Genomic DNA, 22,306 nt, shown 5'->3' with positions numbered 1-22,306 from the left:
ACGATGAACTATAATAAAAGTCTTCAAACACAGATATGGAACAAATGCAACTCCAAAAATGGGATTACCATCCCCAAATAACGTACAAAATTGTACTGCAACATCTATTAGTAAGGGATAAATTAATTAATATGTTCCAAAACAGTTTTAATGATGGCAGCGGGGCGAGGCAACAAATAAAAGGTTTACTAATGAGGTCAATCAAACATAAGAGCCCAGATGTTATACCTAGACAAGTGCTTCTTGCATAGACATATACAGAACAGCACCACCTAGTGGTCAAATACCATGAAAAAGTGTACTGATATTGAATATATTGTACTCAAGGAAAATACTGGTACATCCATGAATAAGTGGGATCAAATCAGCCAAATAACATTTAATTCACTTTTTTTTTTTTTTTTTTTTTTTTTTTACTTAAAAGGTAAATTAGCGTCTCCGACCTGATGAGAGATTAGCGAGAAGTGTATCAAGAAGTTTGTTGCCGTGGAAACACAAAGTTTTAACAATGGAATGTATCATTGGATTTAACCAAATGCATACCAGATTGTATTGTTTCCGTATAGCTCAGTAGGATCTGATTAGTAAGTTTTCTGGTGTTTTAGGGGGCGCATGATGGGTGTGAAGAGGGGGTGGGGGGGGGGGTAGAGAATAATGCAATAATAAAACCCAGATGATATGAATAGTAGTTTTGTAACGGGGGACTGGTGTATTAGACCAACAAGCATGTATTTAAAAACACCACTAAGATTATTAAATGTCAGACTAAGGGAAATTTACTGTGAATATATATATTTTTTTATTAAGAATTTCTTTCAAGAACTGCGCCTGTGACAGCAGCAGAAAATCACCCTTTCTGGAGCTGCGGCCCACTGTGCTGCATGGCTGAATGCCTCTATGTTGTCATACATTAGTCCAAAGCAGCTCCAAAAGCAATACACATCTCGGCAGGCCTGCTGTCCGTCACCGCAGAGCGCCACTTGTCACTCATGGCCGGGCAAACAGATCTGCGCCGAGCCTGTCCCTGGTCACTCAGCTCTCAGCACCAGTCCCAGGAATTTATCTTTCACCACCGCAGGGAACAAAACGGCTTTATTCAAAATCTACCCAAACAAGTCTACCCAGGTCACACTGCTGGGGGGCAAAACCTTGAGGACCATCACCCTCAACATTCCAAACCCAATCCTTAAAAAAAAAGGGACAAGACACCTGATAGTGTAAATATCCTACTACTGGGAGCCAAAAAATGCATAAAAAAAATAGAATATGGATTTATATGGGAAAGATTGGGGGTCCCCAATCTATGCAGCGCTAGTACAACTCCTTGTATGCTGTAATTACTGCCCTCAGTTACAAAACTTCAACTCCTAACATGCTCTAAAATAAGTGCAAAACTACAATTCCCAGCAAGCTCGAAGCTGGAAGCATTTGGACAGTCAGGGGACAAAAAGACGAAGTGATGACATGAGTTAGGGCACGGTAGGGGGTGAGTTTTGCAGCAGCACAAGAGCCCTCCTTATAAAGGTGTGTAATTAATCATTTTAAAGCTAGATATGCTATAAACTACATATATTTACACCTGTACACACAGAGCTCTGTGCAAATGGCACCTACATATACCATGCTGGTGTACAACCTCAATCCCTCCCTTCCGCCAAATAATAAAAAGTGACTGACCAACCAACCAACCAAGATGGCCACTGTGACTTTACCGGGTCACCACAAAAAAAAGAAGTCACTACTTTACCTACTACTGGCTTTCGCACATGTCAAAAATTATTACCCCTCTAGAGTCCAGAGGGAGGAGCCTGTGACTGGTCAGTGAGCAAGGCATGAGTCGTGACCTCAGAGTACCCTGCTGGCACGGCCGGTGGCTGACCAATGACAGTAACCCAAACAGGTCAGGTAACTAGTCCCCCGTTTAATCATGCAATATGGAGCTTGTTCCCAAGCTCGCCATGTTTTTTCAAGGTGCACCCTGTGATTCTGATGCATTCCACACAAAGGCTCAATACCTCTTGCCAAACAGTCACAAGGTCGGGTAGAGGCATGCCAAATACCCTGAACACAAGCAGCATACCTTCAGACATAACAGCTTTTTAAAGTCTAGATAATGCCATAATGGTGCTATAAAAATGAACTAATAATGTGACTATCCCTTTAAGAAGTTAATAGGTTATACATTTCTTTAAAACATTTGGTATAGGATGCCAGAGCTCACCTCTCCATCCGCACCACCCCCCAACCATGTCAGGTTAAAGGGCACCGGGGTCAGAAGGCCCCAGCAGCTGCAACAGTTTAGAGCAGGAGGTTGTGGAACCATTTGCTGGGGACATGTGGAAATATCAGCACTGGGGGGATTAATAAGGAGGGGGCTGGGGGCCCGCTCTACAACTTTCTTTATGGACTGCACTTTAGTTGAAGTACTATTCTTCTCCTGGCCTCTCTGCAATGTGGCGCTGCATATACTGTAGCGCAGGAGAGAATGGGGAGAAATATTAAATGCATGAATGGGCAGAGGGGGCGGCTGCAGTTCTCTATATTACGTGTGACTGGACAGGTAACATATTACATATATACAGGCATCTGGTCTCACTCTGCAGTCATGGCATCCAAATTATGACCCCAGAGAGTCCGGGAAGGAGTCCGGAGCCTTCTCTGAGTTCATGGCTATAGAAGACAAAGAATGTTTGTTCTAGAAAACAATGGCAAAATGTATTTCCTAAATCTTGGCAACGAGAAGGACGTCATTGTGGTAGAGTTACCAGCAACAGACTCTGCAGGATCATAAAACCTGAGAAGACCGACTCTGAATAGTACTGGCAATACTGAATGTGGCCGTCATGAGATGCTCCAGAAAAAGAGTACAAATATATATATATATATATATATATATATATATATATATACACACACACACACCAGACATTTCAAACATCATGTACATGTATACAGTATATATCATACACACCAGACAAATACATGTACACCGCTAATATACACACAGACATATACACCACTAATATCATATACACCGCAAATATAGACACATACATGGACACCGCAAACATCATATAAATATATACCGTAAATATACACACAGGCACGTGTACAGCAATCATATATATGTATACAGGATATATCATACACACACCAGACATACACCATGTACTTGTATACTGCTAATACACACACACACACCTATTCATGTACATAGCAAATATACACACCAGACACATACATGTGTACCATAAATCTCATATACATATATACCGCAAGTCTCATACACACAGCAGACATATGCATGTGTACCAGAAATGCTTTACATTATACATCTACATATATATATACTTACCATCCAAACGAAAGCTAATCACACATACCCATCTATATCCACAGATATATACAAACTATATACATATACGTGTTTATGTATGCATCGTCCTTACACAGAAACTATGCAGTAATGCAATATATTCACATACAACTTACCATAAATCTTCACACTCATCTATATATGGTCTATTTTCCCATCCAGGATATACATAGACACAAGCATATGTATGTGTAAAGCATTCATGTGCCATACAGTGTATATACATACCATATATAGTACACAAACATGTATGTACATATATATAATATATATATATATATAATATAAAAAATACACACGTATATTCACCATCTATTGTTTGTATTTCTTCACACCATAGAAATCCTTGCACTCCTACATTTTACTATGAAGTATATACATCTTCACAAAAGCCCTCAGGATCAGACACCGCCACATACTGTATACGGACACACATAAAGATATACATACGTATTGGAATGTTATATCCCCACAGATAGTCTACTGCTTCCAGACCTACGGTAATTCCCTTCCTCCCAGTATCAGGGACATGGACACCATTGCCAGACATGAGCCCTCAGTCCTCTCCAGTCCCACAGAGGAACCGTCCTCACGAAACCAGGACAATGCCGAGCTCACTCATCCGCCGACATGCCTACTGACAGCGCCAGTGTGGGCAGAAAGGGGTTAATGCCACCTTGTGCCAACAAATCCCACAGACTCCTTACCTGCATTGGCAGCGGGGTCCTCCGGTACTGGCGCGGCAGCCCCCCGGGTGAGCTCTCCAGTATGAGCGGAGGACACAGGTAGGACTCACACCTCCGTGGTATTTCTAGAAAGCGCGCAGGGCACTCCGGTGGAGTGCTGCCATCTACTTACAGGTGTAGGAAGAGGTGGCAGCAACCTGGCATGCAGCTGGCCGTGAGCGTACGCAGCTCTCCTCCATCCAGCAGATGATGAATATTCAGGGCGATGCACAGGGCGAGCATCCTTCTCCACCATGGTGAAGCAGCTTTGCCTTCCACATATTTTTTATTTTTCGCAGTCTCCGATCTAAATGCGAGCACCGGGACTGCGCTACATGATCTTAATGGTCTTCTGCATTCACTGCTCTACCTGCTCCCTCCATCCATACAAAGCACCCCCTTCCTCCTCTCGGGTGAAATCCACGCTACTGATCTCCGCAGAGGGGGGAGAAAAGGAAAAAAAAAAAAAGATTTCCGCCCAATTTTACCCTCAGATACTTAACCCTTCCACTGCCACCCTGCAATGCACCGCAATCCCCTCCAATTGGTTAGTAAGGTGTTAACAATACCCCCAAGGAAAAGCAGGATGTGGAAGGGGGTGATTAAATCATCTATTCATGTCATTGCCCGTTATGTCCATAGCTCCAACCTATACCACAGCTCTGTACACACATTGGTAAAATCCCCAAGTCATGGCATAGGGACAAGTATGATTAATTGCTTCCCTGCTGCATAGGAGGATGGGGGAGGTAGTGCTTCCAAACTAAGAGGAAGGATCTGCATTGACTCCAACATCCCAAATCATGATCTTATAGGAATGCAATGAGGGGGGTCATGTGAGCCAAAGGGTCTGTCATATGCATCAGCTTAGTAACTTCAGGCTGTGGGTACAGAAGGTAATGAGGGGTGGGTAGAAATTATGGGTATAATACAGGATATTTCAGCTGTGGATCAATCTAAAGCAAATATTCACATTGACATCGGATGACCGGCGCGTTTCTACCATTGCAGCCACTTTATTAAACTGGCATCTGATGCAGAAAAACATCAGTAACACAACCACATCCAGCAGCCTCTCCCTGCCCACTAACTGCAGCATGGCATGGAGCAAGGGGCACCGCAGACATATGGCAGGGCACTATACACATGTGCAGCAATGCAATCTGTACAGCACAGCCTGCCCTGCCAGCAATGGGTATCATAGGCACAAGCCCTGCAGATCATGGGGCCCCCAGTGACTGCCTGTCCAGTGCAGGGGGCCCCCAGTGACTGCCTGTCCAGTGCAGGGGGCCCCCAGTGACTGCCTGTCCAGTGCAGGGGGCCCCCAGTGACTGCCTGTCCAGTGCAGGGGGCCCCCAGTGACTGCCTGTCCAGTGCAGGGGGCCCCCAGTGACTGCCTGTCCAGTGCAGGGGGCCCCCAGTGACTGCCTGTCCAGTGCAGGGGGCCCCCAGTGACTGCCTGTCCAGTGCAGGAGGCCAGCATGCTGCAGTCCCGAGTACCCGCACCCCTCCAGGGTGGACCAGGCAGCCCGATCCCCGATCTTCCTCGGCAGCACGTTGCAGATCTCCAGTTTCCTTCTCTCCCTCCTCCAGTGACCGGGGAAGCGCAGGAAAAGTTCCCCCCGGCAGATCGCACGGTGCATGCGGGTTACTTACTGTGAGAGCGGGCGCCCGCTGCCATGTCCGGACTCCCGGCGCCGTGATACAATGTAGCAGCTCAACATGAATGGGAAGGAATGCAGCGCAGCTTCCACTGGAACTCCAGCCTCGATCTCACTTCCCAGGGCGCTGCCGTTCCGCGGCTCACCGCCAGAGGGCGCGCAAGCCAGCCTGGGAGGGGACAAGCGGAGGGAGGAGCCTAGTCTTACTCACTGTTAACCCTGACTTGGCTGCAACCAATCCTCTAAGGCTATGTGCCCACGTTGCATTTATGAAGCAGAAAATTTCTGCTGCATAAATGCAAGTCCTCTCCCGGAAAAACGCATGCGGAATTCCGCACACGTTTATCGCGCATTTTTCGCGCGTTTATCACGCGTTTTCCACATGCGGAATTTCCTTGCGTTTTTTATGCATTGGACAAAGGCAATTCCGCTTGCGGAAACGCAAAATTAAATGACATGCTGCGGATTTTTGAACGCAGCATAAGGCTATGTGCCCACGATGCAGAAATGAAGCAGAAAATTTCTGCAGCATTTCTGCATCTCCCTGGCAGAAAAAAAGCATGCAGATTGACAAGCGCTTTCCAGGCGATAGCATCACTTGGAAAGTGCTTGACAACTAGGTCACACTGTATAAATCCATGCAAACAGCATGGATTTATACAGTGTGAACCGTAAAAATGAAAACAAATAAAGCTATACTCACCCCCAAGGCCCCGGCGTGGCTGCAGCGCTGCTTCCTGGCTGGTTCCCGGCTGCCGGCATATCGCGAGACAGAGCGGTGAAGGGCCTGCGGTCACATGACTGTGACATCACCGCAGGTCCTCAAGCGATGCCGGCATTCAGAGAGAAGCCGCCGGACAGGTGAATATAAACTTTATTTGTTATTTTATTCTTTTTTTACAGGTACAATGGTACCCAGGTCTGGATGAGAGTCTCCTCTCCTTCAGAACTGGGTACCATCCGCACATAGAGACGCATAGAAGCCGCTTGTAAAAATGTACAGTCGTGGTTTCTATGCGTCTCAATGCAAGTCAATGGCGGGAGTTCCGCTGCGCTTCCGCAAAATTAAATGACATGCTGCGGATTTTTGTACGCAGCATAAACGCTGCGGAAAAATCCGCAGCATGTGCATAGAACATGCGGAATCCCCTTGGGGACCATGGGGTGCGGATTACCTAGCGTTTTACAAGCGTTTCCGCTGCGGAAATTCCGCATCAAAAACGCTTGAAAAACGCTACGTGGGCACACAGCCGAAAGGAACGAGTTTATTAATGATAGTTATTATTATATTATTATGACAAAAAGACAGGGAGATAGTTATATGGTCATTATATGATACAAGTATAGCAGAATAGAGCAATTATATGAATGTAAAGATCCAGATCCTGCACATTGTCCTGCATCAATAATGAAGAGAACAAAAGACAATAATAAATATACATTTACTAATATTTTACAACCATTTTTTGTTTGTTTTCAGATATGAATATTGCCCCTGCTGAGAAATACACATACTAAAAGTTCCACTGGTGGAGGGGAAGTGATGAGAAGAATGATCATTTTTATTTTTCTAGCACCAAAATATTCCGCAGCACTTCACATTTCACAGGGAACACAGAACTCAACAGATTCCAAAAGGAGTGAGGGTCCTAGTCACAAGCTACAATCTAAGAATATGACTACTATAATACTGCCCCCCTGTACAAGAATATAACTACTATAATACTGCTCCTATGTACAAGAATATAACTACTATAATACTGCCCCCTATGTACAAGAATATAACTACTATAATACTGCTCCTATGTACAAGAATATAACTACTATAATACTGCTCCTATGTACAAGAATATAACTACTATAATACTGCCCCCTATGTACAAGAACATAACTACTATAATACTGCCCCCTATGTACAAGAATATAACTACTATAATACCGCCCCCTATGTACAAGAATATAACTACTATAATACTGCCCCTATGTACAAGAATATAACTACTACAAATACTGCACCTATGTACAAGAATATAACTACTATAATACTGCCCCTATGTACAAGAATATAACTACTATAATACTGCCCCTATGTACAAGAATATAACTACTACAAATACTGCACCTATGTACAAGATATAACTCTATAATACTGCCCCTATGTGCAAGAATATAACTACTATAATACTGCCCCTATGTACAAGAATATAACTACTACAAATACTGCACCTATGTACAAGAATATAACTACTATAATACTGCTCCTTTGTACAAGAATATAACTACTATAATACTGCTCCTATATACAAGAATATAACTGCTGTAGTACTGCTCCTATGTACAAGAATATAACTACTATAATACTGCCCCTATGTACAAGAATATAACTACTACACATACTGCACCTATGTACAAGAATATAACTACTATAATACTGCTCCTATGTACAAGAATGTAACTACTATAATACTGCTCCTATGTACAAGAATATAACTACTATAATACTGCTCCTATATACAAGAATATAACTGCTGTAATACTGCCACCCATGTACAAGAATATAACTACTATAATACAGCTCCCTATGTACAAGAATATAACTACTATAATACTGCTCCTATGTACAAGAATATAACTACTATAATACTGCCCCCTATGTATAAGAATATAACTACTATAATACTGCCCCTATGTACAAGAATATAACTACTATAATACTTGCCCCTATGTACAAGAATATAACTACTATAATACAGCTCCCTATGTACAAGAATATAACTACTATAATACTGCCCCCTATGTACAAGAATATAACTACTACAAATACTGCACCTATGTACAAGAATATAACTACTATAATACTGCTCCTATGTACAAGAATATAGCTACTATAATTCTGCTCCCTATGTACAAGAATATAACTACTATAATACTGCACCTATGTACAAGAATATAACTACTATAATACTGCTCCTATGTACAAGAATATAACTTCTATAATACTGCCTCTATGTAGAATATAACTACTATAATACTGCTCCTATGTACAACAATATAACTACTATAATACTGCCCACCATGTACAAGAATATACTACTATAATACTGCTCCTATGTACAAGTATATAACTACTATAATACTGCCCACTATGTACAAGAATATAACTACTATAATACTGCTCCTATGTACAAGAATATAACTACTATAATACTGCTCCCATGTACAAGAATATAACTACTATAATACTGCTCCTATGTACAAGAATATAACAACTATAATACTGCTCCTATGTACAAGAATATAACTACTATAATACTGCCCCTATGTACAAGAATATAACTACTATAATACTGCCCCCTATGTACAAGAATATAACTGCTATAATACTGCCTCCTATGTACAAGAATATATCTACTATAATACTGCTCCCTATGTACAAGAATATAACTACTATAATACTGCCCCCTATGTACAAGAATATAACTACTATAATACTGCTCCTATGTACAAGAATATAACTACTATAAAACTGCTCCCTATGTACAAGAATATAACTACTATAATACTGACCCCTATGTACAAGAATATAACTACTATAATACTGACCCTATTTACAAGAATATAACTACTATAATACTGCTCCTATGTACAAGAATATAACTACTATAATACGGCTCCCTATGTACAAGAATATAACTACTATAATACTGCCCCCTATGTACAAGAATATAACTACTATAATACTGACCCTATGTACAAGAATATAACTACTATAATACTGCTCCTATGTACAAGAATATAACTACTACAATACTGCTCATATGTACAAGAATATAACTACTATAATACTGCTCCTGTGTACAAGAATATAACTGCTATAATACTGCTCCTATGTACAAGAATATAACTACTATAATACTGCTCCTTATGTACAAGAATATAACTACTATAATACTGCTCCTATGTACAAGAATATAGCTACTATAATACTGCTCCTATATACAAGAATATAACTACTATAATACTGCCCCTATGTACAAGAATATAACTACTATAATACTGCTCCTATGTACAATAATATAACTACTATAATACCACTCCCTATGTACAAGAATATAACTACTATAATACTGCTCCTATGTACAAGAATATAACTACTATAATACTGCTCCTATATACAAGAATATAACTGCTGTAATACTGCCACCCATGTACAAGAATATAACTACTATAATACAGCTCCCTATGTAAAAGAATATAACTACTATAATACTGCTCCTATGTACAAGAATATAACTACTATAATACTGCCCCCTATGTACAAGAATATAACTACTATAATACTGCCCCTATGCACAAGAATATAACTACTATAATACTTCCCCCTATGTACAAGAATATAACTACTATAATACAGCTCCCTATGTACAAGAATATAACTACTATAATACTGCCCCCTATGTACAAGAATATAACTACTACAAATACTGCACCTATGTACAAGAATATAACTACTATAATACTGCTCCTATGTACAAGAATATAACTACTATAATTCTGCTCCCTATGTACAAGAATATAACTACTATAATACTGCACCTATGTACAAGAATATAACTACTATAATACTGCTCCTATGTACAAGAATATAACTACTATAATACTGCCTCTATGTAGAATATAACTTCTATAATACTGCTCCTATGTACAACAATATAACTACTATAATACTGCCTCCTATGTACAAGAATATATCTACTATAATACTGCTCCCTATGTACAAGAATATAACTACTATAATACTGCCCCCTATGTACAAGAATATAACTACTATAATACTGCTCCTATGTACAAAAATATAACTACTATAAAACTGCTCCCTATGTACAAGAATATAACTACTATAATACTGACCCCTATGTACAAGAATATAACTACTATAATACTGACCCTATGTACAAGAATATAACTACTATAATACTGCTCCTATGTACAAGAATATAACTACTATAATACGGCTCCCTATGTACAAGAATATAACTACTATAATACTGCCCCCTATGTACAAGAATATAACTACTATAATACTGACCCTATGTACAAGAATATAACTACTATAATACTGCTCCTATGTACAAGAATATAACTACTACAATACTGCTCATATGTACAAGAATATAACTACTATAATACTGCTCCTGTGTACAAGAATATAACTGCTATAATACTGCTCCTATGTACAAGAATATAACTACTATAATACTGCTCCCTACGTACAAGAATATAACTACTATAATACTGCTCCTATGTACAAGAATATAGCTACTATAATACTGCTCCTATATACAAGAATATAACTACTATAATACTGCCCCTATGTACAAGAATATAACTACTATAATACTGCTCCTATGTACAATAATATAACTACTATAATACCACTCCCTATGTACAAGAATATAACTACTATAATACTGCTCCTATGTACAAGAATATAACTACTATAATACTGCTCCTATATACAAGAATATAACTGCTGTAATACTGCCACCCATGTACAAGAATATAACTACTATAATACAGCTCCCTATGTAAAAGAATATAACTACTATAATACTGCTCCTATGTACAAGAATATAACTACTATAATACTGCCCCTATGTACAAGAATATAACTACTATAATACTTCCCCCTATGTACAAGAATATAACTACTATAATACAGCTCCCTATGTACAAGAATATAACTACTATAATACTGCCCCCTATGTACAAGAATATAACTACTACAAATACTGCACCTATGTACAAGAATATAACTACTATAATACTGCTCCTATGTACAAGAATATAACTACTATAATTCTGCTCCCTATGTACAAGAATATAACTACTATAATACTGCACCTATGTACAAGAATATAACTACTATAATACTGCTCCTATGTACAAGAATATAACTACTATAATACTGCCTCTATGTAGAATATAACTACTATAATACTGCTCCTATGTACAACAATATAACTACTATAATACTGCCCACCATGTACAAGAATATACTACTATAATACTGCTCCTATGTACAAGTATATAACTACTATAATACTGCCCACTATGTACAAGAATATAACTACTATAATACTGCTAAAATGTACAAGAATATAACTACTATAATACTGCTCCTATGTACAAGAATATAACAACTATAATACTGCTCCTATGTACAAGAATATAACTACTATAATACTGCCCCTATGTACAAGAATATAACTAATATAATACTGCCCCCTATGTACAAGAATATAACTGCTATAATACTGCCTCCTATGTACAAGAATATATCTACTATAATACTGCTCCCTATGTACAAGAATATAACTACTATAATACTGCCCCCTATGTACAAGAATATAACTACTATAATACTGCTCCTATGTACAAGAATATAACTACTATAAAACTGCTCCCTATGTACAAGAATATAACTACTATAATACTGACCCCTATGTACAAGAATATAACTACTATAATACTGACCCTATGTACAAGAATATAACTACTATAATACTGCTCCTATGTACAAGAATATAACTACTATAATACTGCTAAAATGTACAAGAATATAACTACTATAATACTGCTCCTATGTACAAGAATATAACAACTATAATACTGCTCCTATGTACAAGAATATAACTACTATAATACTGCCCCTATGTACAAGAATATAACTAATATAATACTGCCCCCTATGTACAAGAATATAACTGCTATAATACTGCCTCCTATGTACAAGAATATATCTACTATAATACTGCTCCCTATGTACAAGAATATAACTACTATAATACTGCCCCCTATGTACAAGAATATAACTACTATAATACTGCTCCTATGTACAAGAATATAACTACTATAAAACTGCTCCCTATGTACAAGAATATAACTACTATAATACTGACCCCTATGTACAAGAATATAACTACTATAATACTGACCCTATGTACAAGAATATAACTACTATAATACTGCTCCTATGTACAAGAATATAACTACTATAATACGGCTCCCTATGTACAAGAATATAACTACTATAATACTGCCCCCTATGTACAAGAATATAACTACTATAATACTGACCCTATGTACAAGAATATAACTACTATAATACTGCTCCTATGTACAAGAATATAACTACTACAATACTGCTCGTATGTACAAGAATATAACTACTATAATACTGCCCCCTATGTACAAGAATATAACTACTATAATACTGCCCCTATGTACAAGAATATAACTACTATAATACTTCCCCCTATGTACAAGAATATAACTACTATAATACAGCTCCCTATGTACAAGAATATAACTACTTTAATACTGCCCCCTATGTACAAGAATATAACTACTACAAATACTGCACCTATGTACAAGAATATAACTACTATAATACTGCTCCTATGTACAAGAATATAACTACTATAATTCTGCTCCCTATGTACAAGAAAATAACTACTATAATACTGCACCTATGTACAAGAATATAACTACTATAATACTGCTCCTATGTACAAGAATATAACTACTATAATACTGCCTCTATGTAGAATATAACTACTATAATACTGCTCCTATTTACAACAATATAACTACTATAATACTGCCCACCATGTACAAGAATATACTACTATAACACTGCTCCTATGTACAAGTATATAACTACTATAATACTGTCCACTATGTACAAGAATATAACTACTATAATACTGCTCCTATGTACAAGAATATAACTACTATAATACTGCTCCTATGTACCAGAATATAACAACTATAATACTGCTCCTATGTACAAGAATATAACTACTATAATACTGCCCCTATGTACAAGAATATAACTACTATAATACTGCCCCCTATGTACAAGAATATAACTGCTATAATACTGCCTCCTATGTACAAGAATATATCTACTATAATACTGCTCCCTATGTACAAGAATATAACTACTATAATACTGCCCCCTATGTACAAGAATATAACTACTATAATACTGCTCCTATGTACAAGAATATAACTACTATAAAACTGCTCCCTATGTACAAGAATATAACTACTATAATACTGACCCCTATGTACAAGAATTTAACTACTATAATACTGACCCTATGTACAAGAATATAACTACTATAATACTGCTCCTATGTACAAGAATATAACTACTATAATACGGCTCCCTATGTACAAGAATATAACTACTATAATACTACCCCCTATGTACAAGAATATAACTACTGTAATACTGACCCTATGTACAAGAATATAACTACTATAAAACTGCTCCTATGTACAAGAATATAACTACTACAATACTGCTCGTATGTACAAGAATATAACTACTATAATACTGCTCCTGTGTACAAGAATATAACTGCTATAATACTGCTCCTATGTACAAGAATATAACTACTATAATACTGCTCCCTATGTACAAGAATATAACTACTATAATACTGCTCCTATGTACAAGAATATAGCTACTATAATACTGCTCCTATATACAAGAATATAACTACTATAATACTGCCCCTATTTACAAGAATATAACTACTATAATACTGCTCCCTATGTACAAGAATATAACTACTATAATACTGCTCCTATGTACAAGAATATAACTACTATAATACTGCTCCCTATGTACAAGAATATAACTACTATAATACTGCTCCTATGTACAAGAATATAACTACTATAATACTGCCCACTATGTACAAGAATATAACTACTATAATACTGCCCCTATTTACAAGAATATATCTACTATAATACTGACCCCTATGTACAAGAATATAACTACTATAATACTGACCCTATGTACAAGAATATAACTACTATAATACTGCTCCTATGTACAAGAATATAACTACTATAATACTGCTAAAATGTACAAGAATATAACTACTATAATACTGCTCCTATGTACAAGAATATAACAACTATAATACTGCTCCTATGTACAAGAATATAACTACTATAATACTGCCCCTATGTACAAGAATATAACTAATATAATACTGCCCCCTATGTACAAGAATATAACTGCTATAATACTGCCTCCTATGTACAAGAATATATCTACTATAATACTGCTCCCTATGTACAAGAATATAACTACTATAATACTGCCCCCTATGTACAAGAATATAACTACTATAATACTGCTCCTATGTACAAGAATATAACTACTATAAAACTGCTCCCTATGTACAAGAATATAACTACTATAATACTGACCCCTATGTACAAGAATATAACTACTATAATACTGACCCTATGTACAAGAATATAACTACTATAATACTGCTCCTATGTACAAGAATATAACTACTATAATACGGCTCCCTATGTACAAGAATATAACTACTATAATACTGCCCCCTATGTACAAGAATATAACTACTATAATACTGACCCTATGTACAAGAATATAACTACTATAATACTGCTCCTATGTACAAGAATATAACTACTACAATACTGCTCGTATGTACAAGAATATAACTACTATAATACTGCCCCCTATGTACAAGAATATAACTACTATAATACTGCCCCTATGTACAAGAATATAACTACTATAATACTTCCCCCTATGTACAAGAATATAACTACTATAATACAGCTCCCTATGTACAAGAATATAACTACTTTAATACTGCCCCCTATGTACAAGAATATAACTACTACAAATACTGCACCTATGTACAAGAATATAACTACTATAATACTGCTCCTATGTACAAGAATATAACTACTATAATTCTGCTCCCTATGTACAAGAAAATAACTACTATAATACTGCACCTATGTACAAGAATATAACTACTATAATACTGCTCCTATGTACAAGAATATAACTACTATAATACTGCCTCTATGTAGAATATAACTACTATAATACTGCTCCTATTTACAACAATATAACTACTATAATACTGCCCACCATGTACAAGAATATACTACTATAACACTGCTCCTATGTACAAGTATATAACTACTATAATACTGTCCACTATGTACAAGAATATAACTACTATAATACTGCTCCTATGTACAAGAATATAACTACTATAATACTGCTCCTATGTACAAGAATATAACAACTATAATACTGCTCCTATGTACAAGAATATAACTACTATAATACTGCCCCTATGTACAAGAATATAACTACTATAATACTGCCCCCTATGTACAAGAATATAACTGCTATAATACTGCCTCCTATGTACAAGAATATATCTACTATAATACTGCTCCCTATGTACAAGAATATAACTACTATAATACTGCCCCCTATGTACAAGAATATAACTACTATAATACTGCTCCTATGTACAAGAATATAACTACTATAAAACTGCTCCCTATGTACAAGAATATAACTACTATAATACTGACCCCTATGTACAAGAATATAACTACTATAATACTGACCCTATGTACAAGAATATAACTACTATAATACTGCTCCTATGTACAAGAATATAACTACTATAATACGGCTCCCTATGTACAAGAATATAACTACTATAATACTACCCCCTATGTACAAGAATATAACTACTATAATACTGACCCTATGTACAAGAATATAACTACTATAAAACTGCTCCTATGTACAAGAATATAACTACTACAATACTGCTCGTATGTACAAGAATATAACTACTATAATACTGCTCCTGTGTACAAGAATATAACTGCTATAATACTGCTCCTATGTACAAGAATATAACTACTATAATACTGCTCCCTATGTACAAGAATATAACTACTATAATACTGCTCCTATGTACAAGAATATAGCTACTATAATACTGCTCCTATATACAAGAATATAACTACTATAATACTGCCCCTATTTACAAGAATATAACTACTATAATACTGCTCCCTATGTACAAGAATATAACTACTATAATACTGCTCCTATGTACAAGAATATAACTACTATAATACTGCTCCCTATGTACAAGAATATAACTACTATAATACTGCTCCTATGTACAAGAATATAACTACTATAATACTGCCCACTATGTACAAGAATATAACTACTATAATACTGCCTCTATGCAGCATATAACTACTATAATACTGCTCCTATGTACAACAATATAACTACTATAATGCTGCCCACTATCTACAAGAATATACTACTATAATACTGCTCCTATGTACAAGAATATAACTACTATAATACGGCTCCCTCTGTACAAGAATATAACTACTATAATACTGCCCCCTATGTACAAGAATATAACTACTAAAATACTGACCCTATGTACAAGAATATAACTACTATAATACTGCTCCTACGTACAAGAATATAACTACTACAATACTGCTCGTTTGTACAAGAATATAACTACTATAATACTGCTCCTGTGTACAAGAATATAACTGCTATAATACTGCTCCTATGTACAAGAATATAACTACTATAATACTGCTCCCTACGTACAAGAATATAACTACTATAATACTGCTCCTATGTACAAGAATATAGCTACTATAATACTGCTCCTATATACAAGAATATAACTACTATAATACTGCCCCTATGTACAAGAATATAACTACTATAATACTGCTCCTATGTACAATAATATAACTACTATAATACCACTCCCTATGTACAAGAATATAACTACTATAATACTGCTCCTATGTACAAGAATATAACTACTATAATACTGCTCCTATATACAAGAATATAACTGCTGTAATACTGCCACCCATGTACAAGAATATAACTACTATAATACAGCTCCCTATGTAAAAGAATATAACTACTATAATACTGCTCCTATGTACAAGAATATAACTACTATAATACTGCCCCTATGTACAAGAATATAACTACTATAATACTTCCCCCTATGTACAAGAATATAACTACTATAATACAGCTCCCTATGTACAAGAATATAACTACTATAATACTGCCCCCTATGTACAAGAATATAACTACTACAAATACTGCACCTATGTACAAGAATATAACTACTATAATACTGCTCCTATGTACAAGAATATAACTACTATAATTCTGCTCCCTATGTACAAGAATATAACTACTATAATACTGCACCTATGTACAAGAATATAACTACTATAATACTGCTCCTATGTACAAGAATATAACTACTATAATACTGCCTCTATGTAGAATATAACTACTATAATACTGCTCCTATGTACAACAATATAACTACTATAATACTGCCCACCATGTACAAGAATATACTACTATAATACTGCTCCTATGTACAAGTATATAACTACTATAATACTGCCCACTATGTACAAGAATATAACTACTATAATACTGCTAAAATGTACAAGAATATAACTACTATAATACTGCTCCTATGTACAAGAATATAACAACTATAATACTGCTCCTATGTACAAGAATATAACTACTATAATACTGCCCCTATGTACAAGAATATAACTAATATAATACTGCCCCCTATGTACAAGAATATAACTGCTATAATACTGCCTCCTATGTACAAGAATATATCTACTATAATACTGCTCCCTATGTACAAGAATATAACTACTATAATACTGCCCCCTATGTACAAGAATATAACTACTATAATACTGCTCCTATGTACAAGAATATTACTACTATAAAACTGCTCCCTATGTACAAGAATATAACTACTATAATACTGACCCCTATGTACAAGAATATAACTACTATAATACTGACCCTATGTACAAGAATATAACTACTATAATACTGCTCCTATGTACAAGAATATAACTACTATAATACTGCTAAAATGTACAAGAATATAACTACTATAATACTGCTCCTATGTACAAGAATATAACAACTATAATACTGCTCCTATGTACAAGAATATAACTACTATAATACTGCCCCTATGTACAAGAATATAACTAATATAATACTGCCCCCTATGTACAAGAATATAACTGCTATAATACTGCCTCCTATGTACAAGAATATATCTACTATAATACTGCTCCCTATGTACAAGAATATAACTACTATAATACTGCCCCCTATGTACAAGAATATAACTACTATAATACTGCTCCTATGTACAAGAATATAACTACTATAAAACTGCTCCCTATGTACAAGAATATAACTACTATAATACTGACCCCTATGTACAAGAATATAACTACTATAATACTGACCCTATGTACAAGAATATAACTACTATAATACTGCTCCTATGTACAAGAATATAACTACTATAATACGGCTCCCTATGTACAAGAATATAACTACTATAATACTGCCCCCTATGTACAAGAATATAACTACTATAATACTGACCCTATGTACAAGAATATAACTACTATAATACTGCTCCTATGTATAAGAATATAACTACTACAATACTGCTCGTATGTACAAGAATATAACTACTATAATACTGCCCCCTATGTACAAGAATATAACTACTATAATACTGCCCCTATGTACAAGAATATAACTACTATAATACTTCCCCCTATGTACAAGAATATAACTACTATAATACAGCTCCCTATGTACAAGAATATAACTACTTTAATACTGCCCCCTATGTACAAGAATATAACTACTACAAATACTGCACCTATGTACAAGAATATAACTACTATAATACTGCTCCTATGTACAAGAATATAACTACTATAATTCTGCTCCCTATGTACAAGAAAATAACTACTATAATACTGCACCTATGTACAAGAATATAACTACTATAATACTGCTCCTATGTACAAGAATATAACTACTATAATACTGCCTCTATGTAGAATATAACTACTATAATACTGCTCCTATTTACAACAATATAACTACTATAATACTGCCCACCATGTACAAGAATATACTACTATAACACTGCTCCTATGTACAAGTATATAACTACTATAATACTGTCCACTATGTACAAGAATATAACTACTATAATACTGCTCCTATGTACAAGAATATAACTACTATAATACTGCTCCTATGTACCAGAATATAACAACTATAATACTGCTCCTATGTACAAGAATATAACTACTATAATACTGCCCCTATGTACAAGAATATAACTACTATAATACTGCCCCCTATGTACAAGAATATAACTGCTATAATACTGCCTCCTATGTACAAGAATATATCTACTATAATACTGCTCCCTATGTACAAGAATATAACTACTATAATACTGCCCCCTATGTACAAGAATATAACTACTATAATACTGCTCCTATGTACAAGAATATAACTACTATAAAACTGCTCCCTATGTACAAGAATATAACTACTATAATACTGACCCCTATGTACAAGAATTTAACTACTATAATACTGACCCTATGTACAAGAATATAACTACTATAATACTGCTCCTATGTACAAGAATATAACTACTATAATACGGCTCCCTATGTACAAGAATATAACTACTATAATACTACCCCCTATGTACAAGAATATAACTACTATAATACTGACCCTATGTACAAGAATATAACTACTATAAAACTGCTCCTATGTACAAGAATATAACTACTACAATACTGCTCGTATGTACAAGAATATAACTACTATAATACTGCTCCTGTGTACAAGAATATAACTGCTATAATACTGCTCCTATGTACAAGAATATAACTACTATAATACTGCTCCCTATGTACAAGAATATAACTACTATAATACTGCTCCTATGTACAAGAATATAGCTACTATAATACTGCTCCTATATACAAGAATATAACTACTATAATACTGCCCCTATTTACAAGAATATAACTACTATAATACTGCTCCCTATGTACAAGAATATAACTACTATAATACTGCTCCTATGTACAAGAATATAACTACTATAATACTGCTCCCTATGTACAAGAATATAACTACTATAATACTGCTCCTATGTACAAGAATATAACTACTATAATACTGCCCACTATGTACAAGAATATAACTACTATAATACTGCCCCTATTTACAAGAATATATCTACTATAATACTGACCCCTATGTACAAGAATATAACTACTATAATACTGACCCTATGTACAAGAATATAACTACTATAATACTGCTCCTATGTACAAGAATATAACTACTATAATACTGCTAAAATGTACAAGAATATAACTACTATAATACTGCTCCTATGTACAAGAATATAACAACTATAATACTGCTCCTATGTACAAGAATATAACTACTATAATACTGCCCCTATGTACAAGAATATAACTAATATAATACTGCCCCCTATGTACAAGAATATAACTGCTATAATACTGCCTCCTATGTACAAGAATATATCTACTATAATACTGCTCCCTATGTACAAGAATATAACTACTATAATACTGCCCCCTATGTACAAGAATATAACTACTATAATACTGCTCCTATGTACAAGAATATAACTACTATAAAACTGCTCCCTATGTACAAGAATATAACTACTATAATACTGACCCCTATGTACAAGAATATAACTACTATAATACTGACCCTATGTACAAGAATATAACTACTATAATACTGCTCCTATGTACAAGAATATAACTACTATAATACGGCTCCCTATGTACAAGAATATAACTACTATAATACTGCCCCCTATGTACAAGAATATAACTACTATAATACTGACCCTATGTACAAGAATATAACTACTATAATACTGCTCCTATGTACAAGAATATAACTACTACAATACTGCTCGTATGTACAAGAATATAACTACTATAATACTGCCCCCTATGTACAAGAATATAACTACTATAATACTGCCCCTATGTACAAGAATATAACTACTATAATACTTCCCCCTATGTACAAGAATATAACTACTATAATACAGCTCCCTATGTACAAGAATATAACTACTTTAATACTGCCCCCTATGTACAAGAATATAACTACTACAAATACTGCACCTATGTACAAGAATATAACTACTATAATACTGCTCCTATGTACAAGAATATAACTACTATAATTCTGCTCCCTATGTACAAGAAAATAACTACTATAATACTGCACCTATGTACAAGAATATAACTACTATAATACTGCTCCTATGTACAAGAATATAACTACTATAATACTGCCTCTATGTAGAATATAACTACTATAATACTGCTCCTATTTACAACAATATAACTACTATAATACTGCCCACCATGTACAAGAATATACTACTATAACACTGCTCCTATGTACAAGTATATAACTACTATAATACTGTCCACTATGTACAAGAATATAACTACTATAATACTGCTCCTATGTACAAGAATATAACTACTATAATACTGCTCCTATGTACAAGAATATAACAACTATAATACTGCTCCTATGTACAAGAATATAACTACTATAATACTGCCCCTATGTACAAGAATATAACTACTATAATACTGCCCCCTATGTACAAGAATATAACTGCTATAATACTGCCTCC

General features: G+C 35.3%; 1 protein-coding gene across 4 annotated transcripts in view; it reads right to left on the bottom strand.

The window, feature by feature from the left end:
* The window catches only part of PLXNA1 (plexin A1), a 305,584-nt gene extending 299,681 nt beyond the window's left edge, over positions 1-5,903 (bottom strand). For 2 of the 4 annotated variants that reach the window (XM_073644943.1, XM_073644947.1), the window contains exon 1: positions 5,758-5,903. The gene's annotated coding sequence lies outside the window, so the exon portion shown is untranslated. The other 2 variants (XM_073644946.1, XM_073644945.1) reach the window with 2 other exon arrangements.
* Between the last annotated feature and the right edge of the window lie 16,403 nt (positions 5,904-22,306).

This window comes from Phyllobates terribilis, unplaced genomic scaffold (assembly GCF_046119375.1).
Source record: "Phyllobates terribilis strain yellow unplaced genomic scaffold, ASM4611937v1 Scaffold_8__6_contigs__length_399053987, whole genome shotgun sequence".
Classification (NCBI taxonomy): Eukaryota; Metazoa; Chordata; class Amphibia; order Anura; family Dendrobatidae; genus Phyllobates; species Phyllobates terribilis.
Note: the sequence above shows the minus strand (reverse complement) of the source record. Positions and strands in the feature narration are given on the sequence as shown.